The sequence below is a fragment of the Telopea speciosissima genome, chromosome 8 (assembly GCF_018873765.1).
Source record: "Telopea speciosissima isolate NSW1024214 ecotype Mountain lineage chromosome 8, Tspe_v1, whole genome shotgun sequence".
Lineage (NCBI taxonomy): Eukaryota > Viridiplantae > Streptophyta > Magnoliopsida > Proteales > Proteaceae > Telopea > Telopea speciosissima.
In genome coordinates this window covers 52062713-52082541 of record NC_057923.1, presented here as the reverse complement: position 1 = coordinate 52082541, position 19829 = coordinate 52062713, and positions in this window count along the sequence as shown.

The window sequence follows — 19829 nt, the reverse complement described above, 5'->3', positions numbered from 1 at the left end:
AGCATGAATGAAGCAAAGGCCGAGCTGATCACGAACCAGAAAGCACCGAGCGCTGCAGAGCTGAAGAATTTGAGCTTGCCGAGAAGTCAATAACTTGGAGCAGTGAAGAATGAATAGTTAGGAGTCGACTATTTATAACTCTTGGGTTGAACTGATCCAACGGCGGAGCAGAGCTCAGCATAATTCAACGGCCCAGATCAAAGGACGTTTCAAATTCCCGAGCCTGCCATAATGACTCTGCTGATGTGGCACTGACACCCAACCGTCAGACAGTGTAACGTCAAATTCATGGCAAAAAATAACCTCAGCTCGGCCACAAAAATCTTTCAGACAAGCAGACCTGAAAACTTCACTCATCAGTGCCGAGCCGACCCCTGATGAGTGGGGGGGCCTGTGATGAGGCATAAAACACCCCACCAATCAGAGGCTGCCACGTGGCCGACCTGACCTCAGTCCGAGAACCGAATTAAGCCGAGCAAGAAATCGGGCTGACCCGATCTTTGATAAGTCACCTGACAGAGCCGGACTCGCACAAGTTAGCCGGTGGCTGAGGCCGAGCTCACACAGGTCAGCCGTAAACTCCTGGCCGAGCTGACTACCGAGACCAACTTATCGGGCCGACCTCCCAGGCCGAGGTGACTGTCAAATCCGACCAACAAGGCCGGCCCCCTAAGCCGATCTCCCAGGCCGAGCCCTCCTCCACGGAAGCTACCATAGCATCTCACCGGGGATCACGGGGCCACGTCAGCGCATCTCGAGAATCACGGGATAAGAATCGAATCACGATCCCAACGCAATACGAAATCACACTCTACATGGACTCTTGCCTTAATAAGAGCCCGACCCCGAAAATAGCTCTCCACTCCGCTCTACACGAGAGAGCCTTCCGAAAGAAGGACTCTCCTAACCGCCTCATCTCATCCTCACTCTATAAATACCTAGGTATGGAGCACCATTCATCATCTTGCTTTCACTACGTAGTTACGCTGTTGCATAGGAGACCTGACTTGAGCGTCGAAGAGTCCTTGGCCAGAGCCACACCGGCTCTCTTGTGCTCATCGCTTGGTTTTTGCAGGCTCATCCGTGGGCGAACCGAGCATCGGAGGTTTTCACCCGCAACAGTTTGTTTTCTAGAAATCCTCCTTTTAGCTTCCATAGATACCAAGGAGATCAATCCCTTCCATAAGAGGAGAGACAAAATCCATTTTCATTCCTTAATTTTGAAGTCAAGAAAAGAACATAAAAGAAAAAATTTGAATTTTTTTGAAGAAAGAAAGAGACATTAACTCATCATTGGTATCATCATGATTTTTTTTTCCTATTATATTTTTCGCTTCTTTTTTTCCTTGGCTTCTAAACATAGCCTAAGACTCACTTTCCTTTTTCTATGGAAATAAAATAGCTTAATTAAATAAAAGGAGAGGGATGGGTATGCTAACGGTATACCGTAAGCTAGCACCCTATGTGTCTATCTCTCTCTTCCCCCTTTGAAATTACTCTCTTACCCCTCAATGGGAGGAAGAGAGAGAGAGAGAGAGATCTTTATCCCCTACAATTCCCTGCCCATCCATTCCTTGCAATTCCTCTCATAGGGAGTAGAAATGACTATCCTACCCCTTGCCGGAACACACTGCCCGAGTGGGGTCAACCCCCCTATTAGAAGGACTTGAGAAAATGGATCGGACAAAGAATTGCACGAGATAATTTTCCGAGAGAGAGAGGGGTTGCTAGATTACAATATACCACTAGCATACCCAACCTATTCCCTTAAGTAAAACACGTTCCACATTTGTTTTGATAGACTTATTAGCCTATCAACTCTAACCTTCCCAGCCCATTTATTGAGCTATTGAAACATCCATCCTATTTCCAACAAAGAAAAAAAAAAAGAAAAAGAAACATCCTATCCTATCCTTCATAAATATACAGACAAAAGAAAAGAATGTCATCATCCAAAAAGTGTCCTATAGTAACGCAAAATACTCCCACGGGTATCCTTCGTAAGACTGTTGCATTAGCCACATCACAACTTATTGACAGTCCAACATGCCTCTACATTTGACCACCCTTGCTCCTTCGCTCTCCGCAACCCCAGGTGCAATCCCCATATATCTTACTCTTGAGGACTCCCTACAAAACCATGATTCATATAGATTGTCACGAAATGAAGGTTAAACAACAAAATTGAAGCCCAAAACTGCCATCACATATTAGAATAAAAGATCTCTGATCCGATAATTTACGATAATCGATCATCCAAGTTTAAGAGACTATCATCAGTATGAAACAAGCTTACTGATCCAGGGGACAAAGTTTGAGGTCATAAGTCCATTTATTAATAAGATGGGTTGTCTTCATTGGATTAGGGTTCAAATTACAAAAAATCACTGAGTTATGAGCCATCCATAAAAGGAAATGGCAAGAAGACATAGTAAATTGTACTTCTCTATTTTTAACAAAGAAGGGTTAGCGACAAAAGATTTAATCAACTTACGCTAGGACGGAGACTGGAGGTATTTTGTTCTTAAATCCAAAGGTTCAATGGCCAGAATCCTTTTAGCAAAATCACATGGTAAAAATACATGCCATATCACCCCAAGGGGTCAGGTCAGTTGGCAAAAGACCAACTCCTCAAATAAGAGGTCATGAGTTCAATCCACCTTGGGGCCTATCCCCATCCCCTATTCTCCCCCCCCCCCCTCTATTAAAGCTCTCCAATTCCTAAAAAAAAAAAAACATATGCCATATCCATACCTCCTAAAAATGACAATTGCTACAAGGAGTAAAAGGAAGAAATCAAAACCAACATAAAGGGCCACGTGAAATGTCTGTCGTACCACCATTGAAAGGTCAAAATTCCTGGGAGTGCGGCTCTATGTCTGGGCGTTAGGGCCGCGTACCGCACCTGGTCGAGTGGCGTTCTCTCTCTCTCTCTCTCTCTCTCTCTCTCTCTTTATATATATATATATATATATATATATATATATATATATATATATATATATATATATATATATATATATATATATATATATATATATATATACTAGTAAAGTCCGTGTTTGCTTTTTTTCATGTATGAATCACCGAAATGAACACCTAACATTTTAGATGTTTTACTTAAATAATAAAATTATTTATATAAACAAATATAACGTTAATCCATTTTTTCTTTTATTTCTTTAAAACTTCTTTTCATTTTATAATATATACATTTTTTGTTGTGTTTTAGTAAAGACATTGAGCAGCATTTAAACTATAATTCTAACTTAAAATCAATTATATCATCCAGATCTAGCAATAACACTTTAGAAATGTTGTTCAAAACATCTTTAGCATTTTTTTCTGTGAATTCAAAAGCACTGTCAATTATGATTAAAACATTATATTAACTTTCTCTATAATCCATACAAGATTTACAAGCTATAATTTGAAGCCAAGTAATTTACCTCATTCCCATTAAAATCTACAAATTTATTATAAAACAATAGATTAACTCTCTCCAAAATCCAATTTATAAACTGCATTACATATAAAAAATAAATACAAAACGCTGCACAAAATAGTAAAATTCACAGAGTTATCACGATAATTTTACTCGTAATTGTCACAGATAAATAATGTGATTATTTAATAGTAGATCACACATATCATGGATATAAACATTATTTATTGAATTATATACGTTCCTACTTTAGTAATTATGTAATCGACATTTAATAACAGCAAAAGAACACGTACAAAAGACGCAAATAATATTTTGATGACATAAAATGAATTCACTATATATTCACACCCATATTATCATAGAGTTCCCAATTAACAGCGTACATACTAATAGATGTTTGCTTTTAACCATCAAAAATATTTTTTCTGCAACAAAATCAATAACAATTTGCATTAAAGTCGAGAATAATAACGTTTCAATGTTACAACAATTTAAACAAAATAAGTAGGTTAATTATAAATTTTTTTATGACATAGAAATATATGAACTGACCTTTGCAATTGTAGATTGTCTTTTTTTGGATTAAACTTTAATGAATATCACCTCTTGTAATGTAAATTATGTACTTGAATTATTAAGCATTAGATGTACCTGAATTATTGAACCTGCAAATAAAATGTTATATTTATCTTCTTTTTTTTCTATATCTTGATCGTGATGTTTTATTTTTAAAACATAAAATTGAGTAGGAAAATGAATGGTCTATTAATTCTCCAACACAAAACTGAGTAGGGAAACGAATGGTCCCTTAATTGTTTATAAAATAATAATGGTGGGGTTTATCATGGATAATATTGTAATATATATATTTTTTAAGATAAGATGTTATTAATGGCGGAAGAATTGAATTTAGCTTTAAAATTGTGAGAAAACTAAGTAGTGAAACGAATGGTACCTTAATTTTTGTAAAAGAATAATTAATGCAACATTGATGGGGGGGTTATCATGGATAATATTATAATATTTTTTTTATTTTTCTTAAGATAAGATGTTATTAATGGAGGAAGAATTGAATTTAGCTGAAAATTATAACAATTAATTGAGGGCGGTTTATCGATTGTTCAAGGAATAATGGATAATATTGTAAATTGTTTTTTGGTAAGATAAGATGAAACTATTTTATATATTGGTAAGTGGGATTTTATAGATTGTTCAACAAAAAATGGGATTATTTTACTCTCTCTCTCTCTCTCTCTCTCTCTCTCTCTCTCTTATTGAATTTATTTGAAAATACGTGAGAAAACTGAGTAGGAAAACGATTGGTCCCTTAATTTTCATAAAAGAATAATTAATGTAACATTGAGGGGGGGGGTTTATTAATGAAGGAAGAATTTAATTTAGCTGAAAATTGTAACAATTAATAATTAATAATTAATGAAGGGTATTTTTTTGGGCTTATTGATATTGTTGAAGGGTATTTGTGGTATGAAAAGATTTGCCATGACTTTTGAGTTTCTACATTTATAATATAGTATGATAAACACTTCGGTCAAAGCCTACTTGTGATGAGGCTTACCCAGAAAGACACATTCCACAAGAGGATTATTTCAGGCTAACGCAACACTGTCCTCAAATTCGCCCCTACTATGAAGTCGTCTTTACCTTTATCTTCAACTTCATCTTCGCCTTTGCTTAGACAACTTCCAATGGTGATTCACTCATAAGGAGGAGAGAAGCAAACACTTCGTGGTATCAATCTAGTTTGAAGCCTCAAATTTCTCGATGGCTAAGGAGTTAAAGAGAACATAGGCACGGTATTATTGAGATTCTATCTATTATTTTAGATACTCATAGATTGACACGCCTTGGGAAATGACATAAAGGCCCTCTGAACAGATTCTAACTATGGCCAACAGATTGCTCACATTCTTATTCATTCATTGCCCTTTATGTTTATTAATTCATGTAATTTTTTACATGTGGTCACTTTAAGCCTAAATGATGTTCAAAACATGGCTAAAGAAAGCATGAGATGATGGTTAAAAGGTCATTCACTAGAGAAATGGCTTAACCTTTAATATTTTTTACGGCAAGAGATCACTGCCTGGTCGTGTAGACTTTCACTAGCGCATCGGCCATGAGAGCGTGTGTAGGGATTGAATATTTTATTTCACAAGGGCGAGATGGTAATTTCGCATGCACTTCTGTCTGGGTAGGCCACACGACCGGGCAGAATTCTTTTTCCCTATTTTTTAAAAAGGAAAATTGCTTAACCTTGAAAATGTTTAGTCCAATGGATGATTTCAATCGTACGATTGAGTTGAACTACCAAATTTAACAACTGATAGCTCGATTGGTTGGTGGTATTACTAGTTGAGTGCATGCCACCCCAGGAGGTCAAGGAATCGACTCTCTTGGATTGCATATTGTGCCAAAAAGGCATCCCTTGTTCCCTCCCCCCAACCCTTAGTAGTAGTAGTAGTTTGTTGGCTTGTCTTAGCCTTCCCCCTTAACTTGTAATTGGCCTATGGGCCCTTGAGTAGGATAGACAAACATAAAAAAGAAAAAACATATTAATAATAAACATAACTAAACTACCAAATTTCAAATGTGGCCAATTTAAAGGGTCCCCTATACTTCACCAATGTGAGGGCCAATGAGAGCATGTGCAAGAACATCAACATGGATTGAATTTTTTATTTCACAAGAGCGAGATGGTAACTTCATGTGCTCATGTGTCTGGTGGGCTATGCGACCAGGCAACATTCTTTTTTCCTATTTTTTTAAAGAAAAATAGTTTAACCTTGAAATGTTTTAGTTTAGTGGATAATTTCAGTCGTAGGATTGAGTTGAACTACCAAATTTAATGTGGCCAATTTAAAGGGTCCCCTATCCATCCATTGCTTGTCAGCCCCCACCCCCCTTCGCTCAAAATAAATGACAAGGTAGAGATAGAAATCAAAATTTCCCAAATAGAAAACAAATATGATAGTTTAAAATACAAAAACACTTTCTAATAATTTGGATATAAGTGGCAATTGATGGAAAAATATGGACCATAATACCATGCAAGACGATGCACCTTCCTGTGCAAAAATGGATTTACATATTCTATACTTTCTGTTCATATATTCCTATATTGCATATTTCAATTATATTTTCTAAAATCTTCTTTCATTATTGAAACTATCATATTGAAACATTAAGGTCATTTTTATTGAAATATTTCCTTTGCAATATTTTTTCTACAAAACATCTTGTAAGGACAATTGTGGTTACGAGGAAAACTGCCCTCAAGATCTTTTTTTTTTGGTAAATGGGGATTTTACTGAGGAGGGGAGTGTGTACCAACCAATAGCCTCATTTACACAAAGATCATGAAGCCATCGAACGGAATGTGGCCAATCTGTCACACACACAAGAGACAGTGCCTTCCTAGCCAGGGCATCTGAAACAGAATTCATAGCCCGTGGAACAAATTGAAATGAAACCGAGACAAAGGAGAGGGAGAGCCTTTGGACGTCATCTACCAGCTCCATCACGTCCGACGTTGGGCCTTTCTGGCCATTGATGAATAGAACCACATCTCTACTTAAGATCTTAATTGATAAGAAGTCGTCACCTAGATTATGATCTAGGGTCCTTACTATTGTGCAAAGATTTCTGCCAGAGAGAAATCTACCGGCGGCACAACGGATGTGCTAGTGTAGAAACTAGATGGAATTGAGAATAATGGAGATGAGACTGCGAAGTAATATGCTTTCTTTATTGATCCTTGAATGTTGAGTATTCAGTTTCCTTACATGAGGGTCTAAGCCCTTAATTTATAGTGATGGATGGGATCTAGGGCGATCCTTCCTGTTTCAGTAGTTTTCTTTTCTGGTTGCACGATTTTAGGAAACTCCCATTTTAGTTGTGCTCCCCTACAAATCTTGGGATCTCCAGGATCCTTAACACATGTGGGGCCTTCTCTTGGTGGTTACGTAACTATCGTAGTGGGCCTTGCTTCATAACTGTCATGCGCGTGGGATTGTCCAAGCACGCCTCCAACTTCCTTTTGTTTGCGAACCTGAGGGGACCACGTGTAAGGTCAGGATTTGAAGTACAAATTATGGTGTATCATTTGCCCCCTACTCCCTTTACCTCGGTTGAGGTGTAGGGAGTAATTTGATAAGTATTGACTATGAGCCTTGACGAATTGCCCGGAGCTCGGGTTGCTTGTCTGGGTCTGGCTAGCACAGAGCCATGCCTAGTTGTATATGATGATTCTTCCTCTTCTGGACATTTTTACCCTTCATTGGCTATTTATAAATGCGCTGCCACTAGCTGCTGTTAGCGCGTGGGAGCGAAATATCTGTCGCTTTTTGCGCCCTTTGAGGGGAGATTGATGGGATGCCATAAAGTTTAATTTTTGAACTTCCTTGCTTTCCCGGTGTTCTTTGATGATGATGCTCTTCCTTCAAGGTCTAGGTCCTTTCCTCTCCCTGGCATCTGGTCTGTCAAAAGTAATTGAGCAGTTGGATCTAACGGGAGTAACGAGGGTGTCACCAAGGGTATAAAATGTTTCAGCCTTCTTTAGTTTTCTCATCTCATCGTCTTCAAGCTCTTCTGCTAAAGATATTTCTTCGAGTTTTGCCATAGCATCGTTCTGTGCCTTCTTATCTCCTTCAATCGTAATCTTCTTCGTCCCAAGTAAGTATTTTTCTCTCTTTCTCCTCTTTTTTTGTTCTGCATTTCCTTTCTCTTCCTTTTATATCCGCTTCGGGGAAATGGGAAAATCCAAGAGAAATTCTTCTTTCAAAGATGACACAGAAGTAAAATCCCTGTTAGACGAGGGTGAGAGATTATTCCACGAGGTTGCCTAGGAAGGAAACCAGGGAATCCCCCCTCAATCGCCCCTAGTTGGAGGCGCAAGTTTTAGGATCTCAGCATTTGTTCCTCGGAGCTCCACTGGTGTGTTTGCCAGCACCTCCAGCCTTGACTCTATGAAATGGCTAGGAAGGAGGGGTTATCGTTGGAAAAGGGGTTGACGAGATTCCTTCCATTCTGATTGATTATAACCTCTTGGAGATCCGATATGTCTATGCAATTCCAGAGGGGGTTGTTCTCAGAGTTCCCTCTCCCGAAGATAGACTGAATCAGCCACGACTCCTGGAGGTTGGGCTTATCCTTGATGCTTTTGAAGCTGGACTTCAATATCCCTTTTCTCCTTTTATGGGTCAACTCCTCAGGCATTATAAGACAGCTCCCAGCCAATTGGTTCCCAACAGCTGGAGGTGTATGAGAGCATTTTTAATCAAGTGCTTTCGACTGGGGAGACACCCTTGCCCTGCCCTATTCATCAGGTGTTTTACTTTGAATCAAAATAGCGGTCACCTGGGTGGTTCTATTTTTGGCAACATGGTATACCTGTAGTAGATTCTCTGCCATCATCCAACCATGGTTGGAAGCAGAGGTTTTTCTAGGCAGTCTGTGAAGGGCCTGGGTGTCCCACCGTGTGAAGCTACCCCGATACCACAGCTGGAAACAAAATTCCACCCTTGGACCCTGAGGATCAGGTGACTTTAGAGGAGATGATAACTGACAGGAGTTGCATCAAGGCAGAGGTTATCGATGTCCAGGATATGGGCAAGCTGGAGCAGGGTGAGCATCTCAGGAGCTCCTCCCTTCCCCCTTCCCGGGGTGTTTCAAGTTGTGTTATAACCTTTTCTTTGTTTAATACTTTCCTTTTGTTGGCTGCAGTGGAGTTTCCTTTGGATTCCCTTGTGTCATTCATAGAGAAGGAAGATCTTCAGGTTATCGGGGATAAAGTTCTAGCCCCCTTGGACAATAGCAAGAAGAGAAAAGCACCCTCCACCGAGCTAGGCAAGGATTCCTTGAAGAAGGGATCTTTCAAGCTTTCCCCCCGTGCCTCCCCGAGGTACAGAAGTTGTAGAAGCTTCCTCGGGTAAAGAGAAGACTTCTGGCTCGGACTTGGTTTCCCGGGAGGAGGGGTCCTCCACGGTCTTGAAAGGTCTTCCTCCCCCTGATAATACCAAGAGGAACAAGGGTAAGAGCAAGGCCAACCTCAAAGTGTTTGTTCCCCAATGGTCCATCAGCAACGACCAGAGGGTGATTGGCAATATTACGGCTGCCGAGAATATGGCTCTGAATTGCATTGCCCTAGTAGACCAGGACTGGATTTCTGAGATGTCCGATGAGACATTGGAGAAATCCTCCCTCGTACGGGCCTATGAGGTGACGTTCTTTCCTCGGTTTATAATTTACTTGTTTCTCCCAGTTTGTTGACCCGCATTCTTTCTCCATTTTAGGCTTTGACTTTTGCTTCAGAGTTGGTGTAGCATAAGAGGAAGGTTGCCTCGGTATACCAGGAATCCGAGAAGGAAATGAGGGAGTTGAGGAAGGCTGTCAGGTACAACGATGAACAGACCTCTCTTATGAATAGCGAGTTGACCACTTTGAGGGCAGAAAAAGATTCCACAGTGAAAGCGATGGCGACAGCTCAGGAGAGTCGGGAGAAGGCGGAGAGGCAAGTCCAATCTTCCGCGACCTCTTATGAGAAGGTCAAAAAGAAGCTGGCCGAGAAGAAACAATTGCTCTGTGAACTGCAGGTTGAGATTGATAGCCTGAAGGTTCAAGTTAACGATGCTGGAGCCAAGGCCATCAATGGATATCTTGAATCCGAAGCTTGCAGGGTTAAACACATGGCGACGGCTTCTCTGGCTATGCTGAAGACTGCTCACTCCATCTGGGTATACGTGAAGGAGAGACAACCGAACTTCAACTTTCAGGGGATGTTCGAAGTGGAACATATGCTTATGCGGTTAGAGTCGGGCGCCTACAAGCCTGCCTCTTCGGTTGGAAATTTGGACATTCTTTGTCCGTCTTCTTTTGTGACTCCTCATGTGCCCCTCAATGAGGCCGGTGGGCAAAGCTCTTTGGTCAGCCCTGGAGGAGCTACTATCAGCAGAACTGGCCGGACAGTGGTTTATGTTCCTTCTGAGACTGCCCCCGAGCAAAGTATTATGCTGAGTGCCAAGCAGGGAGAGGAGAATCCTGCCCCAACCCCGTCAACCACGCCAGTTGCCCTCCTGACCTCCGAAGATGCTGTAGACACCCCTGTGGTTTAATTTCTCGGTTCCGTCAGATGCTATTGTGTTGTTCTTTGTTGTTTTTTTTTGTAATCCCACGCACTTTAGATAATGGAAAATGGCCACGGGTTTTATTTGCTATTTTGGAATTTTTTATCTTGTTGCATATCCGACCATGATGCCTTACCCCTTTTTTGCCTAGGATCCTTCTCCCTTGCCCGGTATCGTGGCTCAGGAAGCTTTGGAGGGTGAGAAGGAATTGTAATCTCGGATAGAAGCATATGACAAAGCTAATGCTATACTGAGGAAGCGTAATTCTCAGTTGGAAGCGGAATTGGAGGATCATAAGTCCCTTGAGCGTTGGGAGGAAGATCTACTGGCCAGGCTGGAGTTTGCTCGGGATATTATGGGTAATGTCAATGACTATCTCTTGGCTAAGAAATACTTTGCGGCGAACCTCACAATCAACCATGTTGTTTAATCGCCTGTATGTAAGTGTTTCTGCGAAGATAAGGCTTTGGAAGGCGCTCAGCGCCTATATAACCGGGTGAAGGAGGTTGCCCCCTATTTTATTTTAATTGGGGGAAGATGAGATTGGGTTTTGACCCTTGTGTTCTAGTACGGGAGGTTGTACTTGACCCCTTAACACTGCCCATACCTTTCTTTCCCCCTCCACAGACCGTTCCAGGGCCTTTGCCCCCTAATCCACCTCGTCCCGAGCTCACACACCTGTAACTACTGTTGTTGTATCTCGGGCTATGATTTTTGGCCCTCTGATGTATATGTTCGGTTTTGCTTTATGCTCGGTATTTATTGAATCTGCACCGCTTGGTTTTTCTTTTCTTGAGTTATCAAATCCATCTTTTTCCTTGTCTTCCGGTGACGTTCGCCCTTCTCTCTGGCGTAAATACTCATTATGGTGTGGATCTTTTTTCAAAAAATTTTTGTAGATTCCCCACGCTAACATTTATTATTTCCTTGTTTGACTGATGTTTCACATGCCTTATCATTAATGGAACTGGCTTAGAAGCTGAATCGCTGTCTGGGTACTCGCACCCCTTCCAATTTTTGGAGAAGTGTTTGTCCATTGGGATTGGAGCACGTGGCCTTGGGTGTAACTTCCCATTAAGTGGGGTAGTTGTTCCCTTAATATTCTCTTTCGCCTTCGAACCGTCGTTTTGCCGTATAAATAGGACTAGTATCCTTTACTCCTTTGCTTCCCATGGAAATATAGGTTCTTCAATATTGTCTTTCTATTGCCGTTCCGTAGAAACTATGTGCTTCTTATGGTGTTTTGGTTGTCGTTGTTTTCTTAGATGCAGAGGTTGCAAGTTTTTTAAGGTTTATCTTCTTAGAAGTGCTACTTTCGGCTTCAATCTTCAATTGACATTGGCCTTCACAGCTTCGATCCTCAATCGACACGCAGTGTCTTTTGGGTTGACAGGCTATGAGGGTCCCTCTCTATGTGCCTTCCCTTTGCCAACTCTTTGGAGAGGGAATGTTGCATCAGAGAGGTGGAGAATCTTGAGGAGGCTGCTTTCTGTCAACTCCACTATTAACGTATTTGGTGGGTGGTGGTGTGGAACTATCAATGCGCCGGGGAACAAGAAGCCAGTGATATGCCCAGTGCTCTTCGGGCTCCTCACTTCCTGTGGTTTGAGAGGAGTAGTAACAGGGCTATTTTGGTGCTTCAGGGCACTGATGGTGAATCCCATTTGGCAAGGCAGCTAGCTCTTGATTCTTGGGATTGCTTTGGAGCAGGTGGTATTGCATCATGAATGCTGAGCTTAGTATCATTCTATCTGATACTGTTGTCAATGCTACCCCTGTCTCACACTTTGTGACCCCGGCGCTCAATTTTCATCAGCCTTCTTCTGCTCGGGGGCATAAAGACGGTTTTCTCCTGTCGGTGTAGTTGCCCTATTAGTTTGCCACATTTTCTCCTTTCGAAGAACTTACTCTAAAACCGAGCATAGCTTCATGTGAGTACTTATAAACCTCACTGTGTACTTGTATTTGAAAGTTGTGACTACTTTGTAAGCTTGTACCTAAGCCATGGAATACTTGTATAGATTGGAATACTAATAAAAGAATCTCGTTATCCGAGCAATTTTTCTTGTGTACTTCCTTTGCATACTTTATTTTTGTGTGGCTTGGCTCTATATTCCTGTTTTGTGATTACCTCCATGGTCGGATGACCGTTACCTTTGATTAGGGAAATGCCCCTATGGTGCAACTCACTATTATGGTTGGATGACCATTGCCTTTGATTTGGGAAAACGCCCCTATGGTGTAACTCACCATTGTGGTCAGGTGACCATCGCCTTTGATTTGGGGAAACGCCCCTATGGTGCAACTCACCATTATGGTTGGGTGACCATCGCCTTTGATTTGGGGAAACGCCCCTATGGTGCAACTCACCATTATGGTCAGGTGACCATTGCCTCTGATTTGGGGAAACGCCCCTATGGTGCAACTCACCATCATGGTCAGGTGACCATTGCCTTTGATTTGGGGAAATGCCCCTATGGTGCAACTCACCATTATGGTCGGGTGACCATCGCCTTTGATTTAGGAAAACGCCCCTATGGTGCAACTCACCATTATGGTCGGATGACCATCGTCTTTGATTTGGGGAAATGCCCCTATGGTGCAACTCACCATTATGGTCGAGTGACCATCGCCTTTGATTTGGGGCGTCTCACCATTATGTTGATTGCTGGCACATCATTAATAACAAAAACAATAATATTCGCAAAGAGTCATTATGCTTGCCATTAACTTGCTTGATTAATCATTGGTGTCTTTATTGGTCATGGCCTGAAATTTCAACAAATGATAATTTGGGATTCAAACAACTGGGAACTGACCTTTATTGATAAAATTTTTGCAAGTTCTCTGCATTCTAGGATCATGGTATTGGTACCCCCTCCAGGGTCTCCAGATGATAGGCTCCTGGTGCCACTTGTTTGGAGATTCTGTATGGTCCTTTCCAGTAGGTGATAACTTTCCTATGGATCTCGGGTCTGAGGCTTCTACCTTGCGTAGGACCAGCTCTCCTTGGCGGAACCTTCTAGCTTTCAGTTTTGTGTTGTAATGGCGTGTTGTCCGCTGTTGGTGTACTGCATTCCTTACCCGAGTTATTTCTCTGATTTCCTCCAACAGATCTAAGTTTATTCTTAACTCTCCGTCGTTAACCTCGGGATCATAGAATTGCACCCTCAGCGAGATTTCTCCTATCTCCATGGGGAGTATTGCTTCTGTTCCATATGCCAGCATGAAGGGTGTTTCGCCAGTTGCCAACCTCGTGGTTGTCCGGTATGCCCATAAAATGTTAGGCAGTTCCTCCACCCACAATCCTTTGGCTGTTTCCAATTTTTTCTTGATTCCATCTAATAGAATTTTGTTCAATGCTTCTGTCAGCCCATTGGATTGGGGGTGGGCTACTGAGGTCTTCCTTAGCTGAATTTCATATTGGTCACTAAATTCCTTGAACTTTTGCTCAAACTGCTTTCCATTGTCAGCAATGAGGGTTCTCGAGATTCCGTACCTATAGATAACTGAATGAAGGAAGAATTTGCAAACCTTTGCCGCGATGATTGTTGCCAAAGCTTTCGCTTCTACCCATTTGGTGAAATAGTCCACGGCCACCACCACAAATTGCCTGCCTCCAGATGCCTTGAGGAAGGGTCCCAGAATGTCCATTCCCCATTGTACGAAGGGCAATGGACTTGAAATTGAAGTGAGCTCGATTGCGGGTTGGCGCGTGATAGGTGCAAACTTATGGGCGAGTGCCATGCCCCCCAAGTGTTATCCACAAATGCCTGTGTGTATCTCACGTAGAACATACTCTGCTTCAGATGGTTGGAGACACTTCAAATAGGCCATTGCGTATGCCTTTTTATATAGTGTTCCCCCTATTATCGTGTACCTTACGACCCTCATGCTGACTTTCTTTGCTTCTTCTTTATCGGTGGGCAGTATGCCCTCCTGGAGGTAGTTGACTAAAGGGTCCATCCAACAAGGTTCCACCTCGATTGGTAATATTTTCTCGGATTGTTCTATGCTCGAAGTACCGAGCACATCTAGGTATACTATTCTGCCCAAGTCTTGCAAATCTGAGGTGGCTAGCCTAGAGAGGGCATCTATAGATGCATTTTGTGTCTGGGGTACCTGAAGTATCTCAAAATGGCTAAATTTTGTGATCAGGTCCTGCACTCTGCTTAGGTACTGTGCCATACGTGATTCTTTGGCCCCATACTCCCCTTTGACCTGATTAACTATCAGTTGTGAATCACTGTGGACGGTGATACGCTTTACCATCAGACTTTATGCTAGTTTCAATCCTGCAATCAGGGCTTCATATTCTGCCCCATTATTGGTTGTCTGGAATTCTAACCTTAGCACATACTGCACAAGGAACCCTCTTGGGTTGGTTAGTATCAATCCTGCCCCACACCCTTGCGCGCTGGATGAACCATCCACATACAGTGTCCATTCTTCTACCACTTCTTCAGGTTCTGCGGTGGTGGGGATTTATTCTTCAGGGAGTGTGCATTCCACCACAAAATCCGCTAGGGCCTGTGCCTTTATGGCAGTTCGGGGCTTATATTGGATGTCGAACTCCCCCAACTCTACGCACCACTCTACTAGCCTTCCTGAGTGGTCGGGTTTGGCCAATATCTTCTTCAAAGGCTGGTTGGTGATCACTTCAATGGTGTAAGTTTGGAAATATGGCCTTAACTTTCGAGCCACCGTAACCAACGTGTAGGCTTATTTCTCCAAACCGATATACCTGGTCTCGGCGTCCAAGAATACCTTATTGACATAATATATCGGTTTTTGGGCCCGCCCGTCTCCTTGGACTAATATCGTACTAACTGCAACAGCGGTAATGGCCAAGTACAACTGCAATGTGTCCCCTGGTTCCGGCTTTGACAAAAGAGGTGGCTGCGCCATATATCTTTTTAGCTCAGTGAAGGCTATCTGGCATTCTTCGGTCCATTCGAAGGTGAGCTTGGCCCCTTTGGTCTCCCGTTCCCTTGCTCGGTTCTTGAGAGCCTTAAAGAAAGGCAAACATCGGTCCCCCAAAGTCGAGATAAATCTCCCAAGCGCCGCTATTCTTCCTGTGAGTTCTTATAATTCCTTAACTCTTCCAGGTGGATGCATTTCTAGTATAGCTTTGATCTTTGCTGGATTTGCCTCTATCCCTCTTCTTGAGACCATGAAACCGAGAAACTTTCCTGACGTGACCCCAAAGGCACAGTTGGCAGGGTTCAACCTCATCTTGCTTTCTCTTAAAACCTGGAATGCCTCATTCAAATATGCAATGTGATCTTGTGCTTTCAAGCTCTTTACCAGCATATCATCTACATATACTTTCATATTGCGTCCTATTTGGTGCCTGAAAAGGTAATTTATCAAGCGCTGGTAGAAAGCTCCAACATTCTTTAATTTGAAGGGCATGCGAATATAACAATATGTATCCCTCCCCGCGATAAAAGAAGTTTTCAATATATCAGGTTCATACATCCTGATCTGATTATACCCTGAGTAGGCGTCCATGAAAGAAAGCATTTCATGGCCTGCTGTGGCGTCTATCAATAAATCAATATGAGGTAAAGGGTAGTAGTCTTTAGGACAAGCTTTATTCAGATCTATAAAATCAATACACATTCGCCACTTGCCATTTGACTTGGGCACCATTACAACATTGGAAAGCCATTCTGGATAGATAGCCTCCTTGATGAAGCTTGCCTCAAGCAGCTTAATTACCTCCTCAATCACTTTTTCTTGTCGCTCAAGAGCAAAGGTTCTTTTCTTCTGGAACACGAGCTTGGCAATGGGGTATACGCTGAGCCTGTGTTTGGTTATTTTTCTATCTACCCCTGGCATGTCAGCAGCTGACCAGGCGAATACGTCTGCGTTTATTCTCAAGAAGTTTATGAGGGCAGTTTTTCTTTCGCCGTTCAGGCCTGCGCCTATCTGGACGGTGCGTTTCGCATCCCCCTCCACTATCTCCACAGGGACCAACTCCTCGGCTGGCTCACTCCTTTCCTTTTCACCGATATCTCAGTTGTCACCCACATTGATTAGATGCATTTGTGGCTCCTTTCCTTTGGTTCTCATGTATCCTTCATAGCAGAGACAGGCCACCACCTGGCTTCCTCGACATTCCCCTACCCCATGGTCAATTGGGAATTTCATCACTAGGTGTGGGGTTGAGACCACCGCCTGCAGTACATTGAGTCCTGGCCGCCCCAATATTCCATTGTGCGTGGAATTCTCCTTTACCACTAGGAAGTTCATCATCATCGTAGAGAGTTTGGGTTCTATGCCCATGGTGACTAGCAGCTCAATCGATCCTTCCACCTGTACTGGGGCCCCATTGAAACCGTATAGGGGAGACTCCACTCTTTTCAGCATCTCGGGTTTCAAGAGCATCTTTTTAAATGCATCATAATATAGGATGTCAGCTGAACTTCCATTATCCACCAGGATCCTCCCTACCGTGCAGTTGGCGATAACCATCTTAATCACCAAGGCATCATCATGGGGAGATTGAATATCTGTCAGGTCTTCATCGGAGAAGGTTATGTGATAATCAGTTCTCCTCCTTTTGACTGTTGCCTTGGCTTGGAGTACATTCCGAACGTGTTACTTTCGGGAATTTGAGGTTTCTCCTCCCATGCCAGGCCCACCAAGTATGGTTGTTATTTCCCTCAGGGCTACATTCTCGGTATGGGGCTTACCTCGGTGTAGTTCCTCTTTATCAGTTCTGGGGGCGATCTTTGTCTTCCCTCTGGATCCCGAGCATGATAGTCTGACCTTCGGTCGTTCCCTTTTTTCTTGCGTCCTCGTTGGATGAGAGCCTCTATCTCATCCTTCAGCTATCTGCACTCCTCGGTATCGTGACCGTGGTCCTGATGAAAGCGACAGTACTTATTCTTGTTGCGCTCATGCGCTCGCTTGACCATCTTGGCCGGCCACCGTAGGGTCACCTGGTCTTTAATTTCATTCAATATGTGTGCTTGGTTATGAGTCAGGGCCATATAAACTGGCTCAGATTCCAGATCTATAGCTTTGTGGACCCAGGCTTTCCTGTCATCTTTCTTTTTTCTGCCATCCTTGTCATCTCGACTACATTTTACTCCAACTTCTTGGGGGGTCTCCTCCTTTTCCTGAGCTTTCTTCTCGGTTTTATCTTCTTTCTCGGCTATAAGAACTTCGGCCAAGTTGATATACTTTGCACATCTTGAGAACAACTCATACATGTCTCCTGGTTCGTCCATGATTAAGGATTTTTTCAACTCGACATCTCGAATGCCGCTACGCAACGCTTGGAACTTCACCATTTGGTCCAAGTTTCGTACCTCCAAGGCTTCTTTATTGAACCTTGTAAGAAAACCTCTGATGGATTCGTCAGGGTGCTGCTTTATGGCTAGAAGATTGGCGGCTGTCTTCTTGTGAACTCTACTGCTCACAAAGTGAGCCAAGAAGGCCCACCCCAGATCTGTGAAATTGGAGAGAGATCGTGGAGGGAGCCGAGAGAACCATTGTCGCGCCGCTCCCTTCAGGGTGGAGGGGAAAGCCCTGCACATTATAGCGTCTGAAGCGCCTTGAAAGAACGGGAGGGACTTGAAAGTTTCCAAGTGATCCTCCGGATCCGTGGTGCCTGCATATTGCTCTATGGTTGGCATCTTGAACCCTTTTGGGAGGGGCTCGAACCGTACCTCATCCGTGGACGCTAAATTCGTAGTGAAGTAAAAGTTATGAATTGGGGCTTGGTTCTTTCCCCTTATGACTTCTTGAATTTGGTCTTGGAGTTCCAAGACTTTGTCGTTCAGGGATTGCTCAACCTTCGTCATATGTGAATCTTGATTCTTGGTGTTTCCCTGTATCTCCTTGTTCCTCCGTCGGGTGTTGTTTGCATTGCTATGGTTCTCACTATGCTCCGGGGAACGAGATCTCTCTCCGTTCGACGGTGGAGGCGGGGGTATAGGAATCCCCTGTAGGAGACCCCACTGCATCTCCAACATCTGCTCCATCTTGTCATCCCAGCGGGCCTGCATTGCGTCGAACTGTTCCACTGTTACATAGCGTGGCGGGTCCCCTGGGAGCCTTGGGTGAGACTCCTCCCGGCGCGGCAGCTCCTGGTCTTCTGGGATAGGATCTTCACCTTCTTGTCGGGAAGCAGTCGGACGGGCTAAGGCTCCTCCCTAACTAGCGGCAAAAGGTCATGGAGGAGGAATAGTTACGGCGATGGCGGCAGATCGAGTGATCCTCGACTGGTTTCTTGTGTTGGTCATAGTGGGATCTTCGTAGGTCTTTGTTCTCCGTTCCCACAAACGGCGCCAAATGTTGTGCAAAGATTTCTGTCTAAGAGAAATCTATCGGCGGCACAACAGATGTGCTAGTGTAGAAACTAGATGGAATTGGGAATAACGGAGATGAGAATGCGAAGTAATATGCTTTCTTTATTGTTCCTTGAATGTTGAGTATTCAGTTTCCTTACATGAGGGTCTAAGCCCTTAATTTATAGTGATGGATGGGATCTAGGGCAATCCTTCATGTTTCAGTAGTTTCCTTTTCTGGTTGCACGGTTTTAGGAAACTCCCATTCTGGTTGTGCTCCCCTGCAAATCTTGGGATCTGCGGGATCCTTAACGCATGTGGGGCCTTCTCTTGGTGGTTACGTAATTGCCATAGTGGGCCTTGCTTCATAACCGTCATGCACGTGGGATTCTCCAAGCACGCCCCCCAACTTCCTTTTGTTTGCAAACCTGAGGGGACCACGTGTAAGGTCAGGATTTGAAGTACAAATTATGGCGTATCACTTACTAAAAATAGAACAAAGATACTCCATTCAAGCTGATCCAATCCAAATTAAGGTTGGGGTTCGTGTCAGATTGCAGTCCGGAGAAGGTGTTAGGCACTCTAGTCTACCCGGTAAAATAAAACTTCTACCCTAGGTTAATGTGCTATTGATGTAGGGGTGTTAATTTTGGACCAGAACCGGTAACCGGACCAAAACCATTAACTGGACCGGAACCGGCCCATCCAATAGCTTATTGGCCTGGTTCCGGATCTACCTATAAGTTATTGATCCGGTTCCGGATCTACCAATTAGGAACCGGTGGAACCGATAAAATCAGAATAAATTCATATCCGAACCTTAATTTTTAAGACTCAAGGTCATGAGAGCTAAGGTCAAACCCTTTTTATTTTTTTAGTTTTGCAATTTTGGCTGGTACCACTTGTCTCATATACTATTTTACCAAAGATTCGACT